This window comes from Ursus maritimus, unplaced genomic scaffold (genome assembly GCF_017311325.1).
Source record: "Ursus maritimus isolate PB19 unplaced genomic scaffold, ASM1731132v1 scaffold_22, whole genome shotgun sequence".
Classification (NCBI taxonomy): Eukaryota; Metazoa; Chordata; class Mammalia; order Carnivora; family Ursidae; genus Ursus; species Ursus maritimus.
Window position 1 is genome coordinate 18,539,421 of NW_024424675.1, and position 10,308 is coordinate 18,549,728.

General features: G+C 56.8%; 1 protein-coding gene across 5 annotated transcripts in view; it reads right to left on the bottom strand.

The window, feature by feature from the left end:
- The window catches only part of SMOX (spermine oxidase), a 45,487-nt gene extending 37,746 nt beyond the window's left edge, over positions 1–7,741 (bottom strand). For 2 of the 5 annotated variants that reach the window (XR_005836899.1, XM_040638022.1), the window contains exon 1: positions 1,553–1,771. The gene's annotated coding sequence lies outside the window, so the exon portion shown is untranslated. Of the gene's footprint in view, positions 1–1,552; positions 1,772–7,590 lie in introns of those variants that run through there. The other 3 variants (XM_040638019.1, XM_040638018.1, XM_040638020.1) reach the window with 3 other exon arrangements.
- Positions 7,742–10,308: the final 2,567 nt, after the last annotated feature.

Below are 10,308 nucleotides of genomic sequence, written 5' to 3' on the forward strand. Positions count from 1 at the left end.
CCACACCCAGACTAAGCCTGTGACATCTCATTCTATCAAAATCTCCCCACCCTGCCGGCCACTCCTCTAAACAGCAGGTCTGGGCCATCCCTCTTTCTTCCCCTCTACAGAAGATTACTCCTCTGGTCTAATCAGGACCCCACCTGAAGCCTCGCCATGCTCTCTGATGCCCTTTGTACCTCTTCATGTCCCTGATGACTGTCCCCTTCCCTGGGTACCCCCCCCCCGCCCCCGCCGAGACACTGCCTACAGACATGTCAATCACACAAAGAGCAGCCAACCAGTATTTGAGTGTCACAATGGCCCTTCAAGGGAGGTCACATCATCCCCACAGTCTGAATGAAGAAACTGAGGCACAGAGCAATGTAACTTCTTGCCCAGAGATCACAACCCCACTCTCTGAGGTGAAAGGCTGGGAGAGCAAGGATATGGCAAGGGAAGGGTGGAGGGAGGCCCTCCCAGAATCACAGAGACCCAGGCCTGGCGACTACAAGGGTCCTCCTAGGTCCCTTCCTCAACCACGCAGTGCAGCAGAGCAGAGCTGTTGCCACAAGAAGCCAGGGTTGGCTCTGGGCCCAGATCCCCTTCAGACCAATCCTCCCTCTGCAGTGCCCTTTTCTTCCACTGATGGCCCAAACAGCATCCACCCACCAAACCCACCTCCTCCAGGAAACTACCCGTCCATCCTTCTCTCCCTACCTGGTACTTCCAGGCCCACCCATCACCCTATGTTTGTGGTCTCTTTCCACCACCGCCCTTCCCACCGGCTGTTTTCCTGGTCAGTAGGACATATTATTAGGAAGTCTTCCTCAAAAAAAAAGATTTTGGTGGTCAAATCAGTTTAGGAAACACCAAAAAGTTTCTTTTTTTCTGCAGGCCTTGTCAGAACCTTTAATTCTCTTAAATGCATTCTGAATCTCCCACAGGCTGGTGGAAAGAATTTGCCAGTTTCTACCCTTATCTGTCCCGGAACCCCTGGGGTATCTCAGAACAGTCTTTGAGAAATCCTATCCCCTCCCACCCCTTCAGAACAGCCTGGCACAGCAGAGGGCAGACAGGCAGGGATCACAGGGGAGTATCTTGTTAGGACATACATGGGACATTTGAGGAACTCAGCCTGAGAGTCCCTCTTGGCACTGCCCTCAGCATCTGTCCTTTCCACCTTCTTCTGGGTGAAGTGACCGCCTAACCTCATGCCAGCATCTGGAGGGACCTCCTCTGACTGGGGCCGTCAGATACCGTCCTCCTCCCACCCCACCGGGCCATGTAGGGCCCAGATAGCAAGGGGCCTGGGAAATCCCCAAAGCAATCTGGACAGTGCTTTGGGGGCAAATTGCTAATTTCTACTTCATCGTTAGCCTTGAATTTTAATATTAAGCCAAAATTAAAACATATGAGGCTGCCGATCTGAGAAGATGCCGGGCCCCACCCAGCAAACCCTGTAACCCTCTTGCTCCCACCCCACCCCACCCCCACCCCGCTCCCCAGGGACGGCACTTGGAGTCCTTCAATTTATAGGAAACTAGGGCCTCAGAGGGGAGCGGACACTTGCCTGTAGCGGCGCAGTCAGGGGCAGGGCAGAGGGCAGCATCCAGGCCTCCCCGCTTGCAGGTACGTGGGGAGGTTGCCAGGTGGGATAGGACCCCAACGGTGGCTCAAGTAACCATCAGTGCCAGCTGCAAGGACTCTCACAGGCCAGAGTGAGGGACGCTGCACACCCTGGGGGTGACAGCTCAGCGGCTGGGGTGACTTTGGGGACTTTTAGGAGAGGATGGCATGTCTGGGGCTGGAGTCAGCTGTTTCCCCAATCTTCTTGGCTCCGCCCTGGCTGGAGGAAGAGTGCTCACCCCAGATTGGCTACCCGCAGGGCCGGGCTCAGCTGTTGGCAAAGATAAGGTGCCCTGTACGCCAGCCGTATGTCACCCGGCCTTGGGGCAGTCGTCTAAGACACCCTCTCGTGGTCTTGAGAGTTCTTCACAGTCAGGTACTGGGAAAATCAGGCCTATGTTACTGGTCTGACACCCAGACTCCCGGAGGCCCTCCACTGGGCCCCACCTCCCAGCAGAGCGGCCCCTGCAACCCACACCCTCTGCATGCTTCCCTCCCCCCCACCCCCACCCCCACAGTCCACAGGAGCCAAGATGGTCCCCTTTACCTGTTCTAGGTCCCACCTGACCTGCACCTGTCCCTGTGCCTGCCTGCCTGGGCCCTGAGTGCCCAATCTCAACCCTCACCACACAAACATGGTCATGGACCGGCAGGTTCCCACCCTCCAGGAGCGTGTGAGAGATGCAGAGGCTCGGGCCTAGACCCACTGAATTAGGGCCTACATTTGAACAAGATGCCAAGGGGATCCATGGGCTAGAGTTTGAGAAGCACTTTTATAGACCACTGGTCTCATCAAGTCATCGCACCTGAGGCCTATAAACTTCCACGGCTCCCCAGGGCCTAGGGAATCAAGTCTAGACTTGGCAGCTTGGCAGTTAAGGCCTTCCCTGACCTGGCTTCCACCCAGTTCTCCAAGCTTGGGCTCTCCCTCCACCTGGGGCATGCCATCTCCTCCTCTGTTGGCTAACGCTGCCCAGAACTTCAGGACCCTCCAAAGCATCACCTCCTCCAGGAAGCTGGCTGAAATCTACCTCCTTGTATCACACCTGGCATGGCTCAGTCATTTCCTGCAGAGTGGAGATCTTATCCTGTGTTCCCAGTGGCTCTGAGCACGAGACTGGGGCACAGGTGCTGACCACAGGTAACAAGGTCCGACCGAGGGGGAAGTCCACCCTCAGCCTCAGCCTGCCATACTCAGCCTCTGCCACCATCTTCACCCCAACTCAGCAGACAAGGACTCCATATGGACAAGTCTCCCTGCCAGAGAAGGGGCGTTCCCAAGAACCATGGGCCTGATGAGCGTCTGGCAGCGATGTGCTTCCTCTGTGCCTCAGTTTCCCAAAATGAAAAGAATGCCACCAACTCTTCCTCCCTCTTTCCCCGGCAGACTGGCAGGATCTGCTGAGATAGACGAGCAGATCCCTTCATCTGTGGGGCCCAGAATTTGGAGCAAAGAGACTCCATCCCTACATGGTCAGCAACCCTTGTTCGGCTAGCCAGCCAGGCTCCAGGGAAGCCAAGTCACCTGCCCAGAGGCGTCCTCATGACCAAACAGGAAAGCCTCGAAGGACAGGGCTGCCACACCCTCCGCCCGCCTCCCTCCTTCCTGGCCCAGTTCCTCAGGGCTGGCACCTCATGGGAAGTCCTCACTCCTTTATGCTGGGTCTGCAAGAAGGCACTCAGGCATGTAACCTTGAGGAGTTCCCAACTTCCACAACCTCTGGGGGACAAGGAAGAAGTCTCTCCAATCCCATTTTACAGACAGACAGACAAAGAGGTAAGGACAGGACCAGCAGTGATGTAGATTAAGCCCTATTCAGGGCTCCTTCCCCTGTGCCCCCAGCTCTGCTCAAACCTCCATCCACACTCCCCAAGGCCAAGTGTGAAGTTCCACCTGACAACATTCTAGAAGTAATCCAAAACAGGTTATCTGCTGAACCCCTGCCTGACCTCTTGAGCTCTCCAGAGGCAGATGAAGAGGGCAACAGGCAATGCTAAACCCAGAGAGGTGACATTCTCATGGCATCCCAAGCAGGGAGCTGTTTTTGTATTTGACCTCTACAGCACCCCAAAATCACAGTCTGCATGACGCCCAGCTACTTGGCCTGGGCCTGGAACCCCTCCTGGAAAAAAATGGGGCATGAAGCAGAGAACCTCAGCTGCCCACTCTGAGTGAGGACCTCTTCTACCTTAGAAGGTATGACTTCTTTCCTGCCTTCCCAGCCCCCAGGGCCAGGCACCTCTGGGGAGTCAGGAAAAAGCCTCTGTTTGTTAAGAAGCTTTAGCTGGTGCGGGTCTGAGCAGCATGGGCGAAGTGGCAGAGTGGAGTGGTTTAAGGCACAGATTCTGGAGCCAGGCTCCCTAGGTTCAAATCCTCACTCTGTCACTACTGAGTTACATGACTGTGCCTCAGTCTTCCCGTCTGTAAAATGGGAATAAGACCTGCCTTACAGAGCTGTTAAGACGATGAAAGGGGTTAATATTTGCAAAGCCTTTAGACAATTGCGTGGCATCCAGTGAGTATACCGGGGCCCAGCCTCTTGTGCTCTGCTTGATTTCTCCCACCCAGAATACTGCCCTTGCTTGCACCTATCCCAGGTCAAGGCCTTTCCTAGGCACGTCAGCCTGACCCTAGGTCTGAACCCCCAGCCCCTAGTTGCAACGCTCCCCTCACAGTGTCCCCTCGGCCCATCACCAGTCCCTCTATCCAGGGCCTTCCCAGAGTCGAAGTCCCCTGGCTCTCAGCTCTCCATTCTGAGAGCACCAGCCACACCATTTATTCTCAGCCGGCTCCTTTGTACAAAGAGGAGAGCAACAAGGGTCTATAGAAAGACCCCCGCCCCAGCTTCTTCCTCCCCTTCAACTCCCTGCCCCCAGGGCTGGGCACCCAGCAGGCACCCAAGGGATAGGCCTGAAATAAATCTCTGGCTGCCCAGACCACCCCCATCTCCTGAGTTAGATAACACACACACACACACACACACACACACACACAGAGCCCACTGCTGACCCAGCCTGGATTTCCACCAAAGAGAGCAAAGCAAATCATCGATGCCCAACCCACCACAACCCACACCAACTCCACATCCCCGGACCTACCCCATCCCACTCTAGGCATACAGGCCTTCTTTTGAGCTGCCTGCACCTTCTTCCCCAGTTCCCTGTTTCACATCCCACTGGCCCCGTCCGATTTTACAGCAATTTGCACAACTTCTTTTGTGGACAGAAAATTAAAAACCTCAGGGTCACTTAAGATTTAAAGGAGGGCTCTCGCACTGACTGCAATAGCCACGTCTTTCTGCCTCACCCAGCCCTGACCTTCCCACCTGGCTCAAGACCAGGGCTAGATGCTCAGATACAGCAGTGGGCCATTCAGTCAAGGTCCAGCCGTTGAGAAGCAGGACAAAGTAAACAGACAACTACAACACACGGGTATGGACTGTGATAGACATAATGAAGAAAGGAAACCAGGTGCTATGGTGAATTACAGCAGAGTGGGAAGGGGGCCTCTACCAAGACTGGGAAGGCACATTTAAAGTTGAGATCTGAAAAATAAGAAAGAGCACAGCCAACCCAGTAGAAAACCCTAGAAGAACCTTCCAGGCAGAGAAAACGGCACAAGTAAAGGCCCGGGGCAGGAAAAAGTTTCTGGTGCTCAGGGGGCAGAAGTGATTCTGACCTGACTATCAGGAAGAATGCAAAGGGGACAGTGGTCAGGGTAAGGCTGGAGGTCACCGTGGTGGCCAGATACGGAGGATCTGATCATTAAGCTTTGAAATTTTATTCCAAGTGCAATAGGGAGCTATCAAGGGTTTTAGAGGAATGTGATTACCTAACCACTATTTTTCGAAATCATTCTTGCTGCTCTGTTACAATAGATTGGAGGTGGGCAAGCGGGAGTTTGGAGAAAGCAGAGAGCAGCTGCTACAGCATTTGGGCAAAGGCGGCTTGGCCTGGGGCAGAAGCCTGCGGCCATAGCAGTGGAGTCAGAGCATGAAGAACAGGCCTGAGATAGATTTTGCAGAAAAAGCCAAAAGGATGTGCCGTTGGGCTAGCTGTGGGGGCGGGGCAAAGGGAGGAGCTGGAGCCGCCTGTTCCTGTCTTTAAAGGTGGGTGGGTTATGGGCTGTTTAGAGAGATGGGAAGGCCGGCAGAGGGTCACATCTGGGGAGTACAGTCAGGGTTCTGTGTCATCCATATGAAGTTTTCATACCTACGAGACATCCAGGACACCCTAAATCATCGCATGGGTGGCTAGATAGAGAGGCTGGGGCTGGTGTCAAAATTTGCTACTTAAAATGATGAGTAGGAAAATGATGTACATTTAAGATCAGTGTGTTTGTAAATTCATGCCTTGATTTTAAAAATCATAAGAAAGAATGAGAGCTGGGAGGATAGGTAAATAGCGGGAGTCAGGACAGAGGAGGGGCTGAGGACAAAGCCCTGAGATCGATCCTCCAACATTTAGAGTTGAGCGAAGGAGTTGTCCCGACTAAGACGACTAAGGAAGCACTAGCCAGGGAAGGAGAAGGGAAACCAGAAGTCCAGAGAGGATATTGATTCTAGAGGAGAGAAGATCAATAAGACCACGGGGGGTCAAGGAAGACCTGCTTGTGGGGGTGTGGAAATCACTGGAGACCTTGCCTGCGACAGCTCCAGTGAAGTGCTAGGACCCAAGCGAAGGAATGTGCTCCGGAGTAGCAGTGCAGACAGCTCTTTGGAGAAGTTCTGCTGTGAAGAGAAGTGGAGAAGTAGGTCTGTAGGTGAGGGAACATGAAGGATGAAGGCAGAAAAGGGGGCTATAAATGAGGGAAGGAAGGTCAAGGCGTGTTCTTATCCTGTTGTGAATGATCCAGGAAAAAAGAAGCCACTTCTAACACTGGAGAGAGAGGAAGTAATCCAAAAGTGTGGGACAGGGAGCAGACCACCTTGGAGCCCAAGTAGTGGTAGCCTGGGCCTGTGGCAGGAGCTGAGAGGCTTCCTCCCCCCCCCCCAAGAAGGAAGGGGGGCAGAAGCGCCAGATTACAAATGTGCCGCTTTCACTGCACACACTTTCAGATGCACACCTACCCAACCCTCCATTCATGCCCACTCCAACGACTCCTGAGGCACCTGCCGTTTTTTGCTCCGTGCTCCAAACACCGAGTTGCCCCCCAGGGACTGGCACCACCCAGCAGGTTCTGCAAACAACCTGTGGGTCCATCTCACCGTTTGTGCCAGCCACTGCACTCACCTCATCGGGGCTGGGCCTCTTCCTCGTGCTAGCTCTGAGGGGGGCCACGCGCCCCTCACCTGCCCTACCAGAGCCCCAGACCCCAACCCCAAGGCAGTGGCCTCTCTCAGCCCCTCCCCCAAAGTGAGCGCTCAGTACACCCTACCCCTTTCCCAGCCCGACTCCCTACTTGGCCCTTCGGAGAGAGCTGCTCCCCACCCTGCCCGCCGCCCCACCTCGAGACCACCCGGACAGCCGGAGGGAGGGCGGCGCAGGCTCTCCCCGTGTCCCGGCCGTCGCCCCGGCGCCTTCTCTCCTCTCCCCAGCGCCCACCCCCTGGACCGCCCGAGTCGTCGCAGGGCGCCGGCGCCCGGCTTTGTCTGCGCCCACCGAGCGCGCCCGCCGGGCGCCCGGGGCACTCCCCTGCGGCACGCAGCTCCGGGGGTTCGGCCTGCCCTCCACCCCCATGCGCCCGCCTGGCCAGCGCAGCCCCCCGCCCCGGGATCACCCCACCCGGCCGGACCACCGCTTCCCCGGACGCGAGCGAGGGGGGCGCGGCGCCCACCGCTGTCCGCGAACCTCCGGCACCGCCGCGCACTCCAGCCCTCCCGCCCGGGTGCCGCGCTGGCCGCCGCAGACCCGGGCCGCCGGAGCCCTCGGGGCCGCTCGGGGCCCCTCACCCTCCCGTGGCGGCCGCAGCCCCTGCCGGCGCGAGCGAGAGCTGGGGGCTCGGGGCCGGGCGGCCGGGGGCCCGGAGCGGGCGCGCGGTACCTTTCCCTGCTGAGCCGGGGAAGTGAGTCTGCGGCGAGCGGCGCTCCAGCCTCGGCCTCCTCCGCCTCCCCTCCTCCTCCAGCCGCCTGGCTTCCTCCTCCAGCCGCCGCCGGGACCGTAGGGGCCCGAGCCAGCCGCCGCGGCCTGTGTGGGGCCCCGCTCCGCCTCGCGTCCCCGGCCCACCCCGCCGGGTCCGCCCGGGCCCGGCCCCCCGCTCCGCCTCGAGGCGGGGACGCGCCGAGCTCCTCCCCCGCCCGGCCCGCCGGGGGCGGGGAAGCTGGGGCCGCCGGAGCCGATGACCGCCGGACCGCCGCCTCCAAAGCCCCCCCGGTCCAGCGCTCCACCCCTGGGCCCGACACCCCCTCCTCTAGCTGGGCGCCAAACGTCCCCACTCAGCCGCAAAAGAAAAGCAGCCAGCCCAGCCCTGCCCGCCCTGTGCTGGGCGTAATGCGGGCCAAGGCTGCGTGCAAGGAAACCGCACAGCCGGGACGCGGGCCTCAGTTTACCCGCGGAGTTCAGAACCCTGCTTTTAGAGGGAAGGGGCGCCCCTCTCTCCTCCTGGAGCCGCCTTCACTCGCGCAGACCCTACATTGGTTCTCAGTTGGGATCTGAGGGCTGGCCCCCAGGGGCCACCACTAATCTCATTTTCTCTTCAATACCGGTGCCTCCACTGCCCCCCCCCGCCCCCCGCCCCCCGCCCCCCGCCACCACCACCCCCACGCCTCGGAGACCTCCGCGCCTCAGTCTCCAACCCTAGACAGCAGGGGGTAGGGCCAGGGGGCAAGCAGCCCCAGCCCAGGGCACCTTCGCAGCTCAGAGCAGAAGTGGCCTCTTTAGGAAAACAGCCTTCACTAGTAGCCCCTGCCTCATCCTCGATGTAATCAAAACCGAAGCAAATAGGTGTGAGCATCACTCTTTATTTTCTTTTTAAAATCGTAGTTATTTGGAAATTATTTGTTTATTCTCTATTTGAGATACTGCAAGCACCGCTCTGGTCCCTTGTACAGTTTTTCATTTGTGCTCTTTTAAGGCCGCAGGCCATCTGGTCAGGTGACATTTCACGGTTTAACTCTGTGAGCATCTCCAGGGCCTCCTGGAGCTGACAGAGACCAAGTCCAAGGGGTGGAAGCCTTGGGTGGCCCCTGCCCTGAGCTGTCTTTCAGGCAAAGGAGGGTGCCTCTCCTAACCTTGACCCTACAGGGGACTCACCAGGCCCCACTGCAGAGCACAGGTGCACACATGGAAGCCAGGAGAGCACAGGTGTCCCTACAGAAATGGGGTGTGATGCTCCCTACGGGAGGGACCCGTGTGAGTATAGGCTTCAAGTCAGGGACAGGGTGAATGTTAGGTGAAGTTTCTTCTCAGCAGAAAAGTCCTTGTCATTGCCCAGGCTAGTCCCTTCCCCTAGAAAACCTTTCTGCCCCCTCCTGCCCAACCCCCCTGTCCCCTTGGAGTTAAAGGTCAGGTTAAATGTCACACCTTCCTCTGTGAATCCTTCCCTGTCACCGAGGAAGCAGAAGGTTTCTGAGTGGGCTCTCAGAATTAGATTTCCTGGGTTTGAAATCTGCCTCCACGTGGCCTCCCTGTGCTTCAGTTTCCTCATCTGTAAAATAGGTTTAATAAATAACGCCTCCCGCAAAAAGTCATTGTATTAAATAAGAATGTTAATAAGGACTTGACGAATGATGGAAAACTACTCAGATTGGCTTGGTGTAAGCAACTAGGACATGCAGCCGCTCACGTAAGAGGAGACGCCAGCGGTCTGCCTGATCCGGGTTCCAAGAGGCTTTAAAAATATCATCAAGACTCAGTCTCCCCGTCCTCGTCTCTCTTCTCTGCTCCTTGCTGTGGCAAGATGGCTGCCAGCAGCTCCAAGTTCCACCCTCACGGCTCAAGTCCTCGTTTCTTTCAGCTGTCCCAGCAAAAAGCCAAGGTTACACCAAGTTGGCTCTGCCTGGGTCACATATCATTGTTTGGGCCTGAATCACATGCCCAGCCCTGGAGTCGGTCCATTCCAAACCACAGGGATGCGGAGTGAGGAAGGGTGATGTCAGGGCACTGTTTACAATTAGAAGGTGAATGGGCCCAGAGCTGTGTGCCAAACACACAGGGAGTTCACACACTCACACAAATTAAATAAAAAATACATATATATTTGGCCCTATTGACAGCCTTCATCATATTTCAGGGGTGCTCAGTACCTTTTGAACGTCCTTCTGTGTTTGGGGAACTTTCCATGTCACGAATCTTGCACCCCCTCCCCCACAGCCAGACATGCTCCTTCCCAGCCCCCTCTGCAGGGGGGCTGCTGGCTTCGCCCACACGCACCACGGAAGATTGTTCTGTGGAAGTGAGCAACGTGAGGAAACAGGCAGCACCCAGAGTCCGTTGGGGAGGATGGTAGCAAGGATGGCTCTGGAGGCATCTGGCTGTGGGGACAACTGTGGCAGAGGTGCTAGAAGACTTGCCAGAGTTCTTTTCAGTCGCCTATTGCTGCATAAGAAACACCCTCACAATAACAAACCACCCTCGTAACCCAGTGGCTTAAAACAACGAGTTCTTAGTTCTCAACTCTTGGGGTTCACTGGGCTCAGCTAGACCGTTCTTCTGCTGCATGTGCTGTTGATCAGGGACATCAGCTGGAAGCTTGGCTGGGTCTGGAACAATCCAAATGGTTTCTCTCTCCACGGGACGTCTCGTGCAGCATGGCCTGGACTT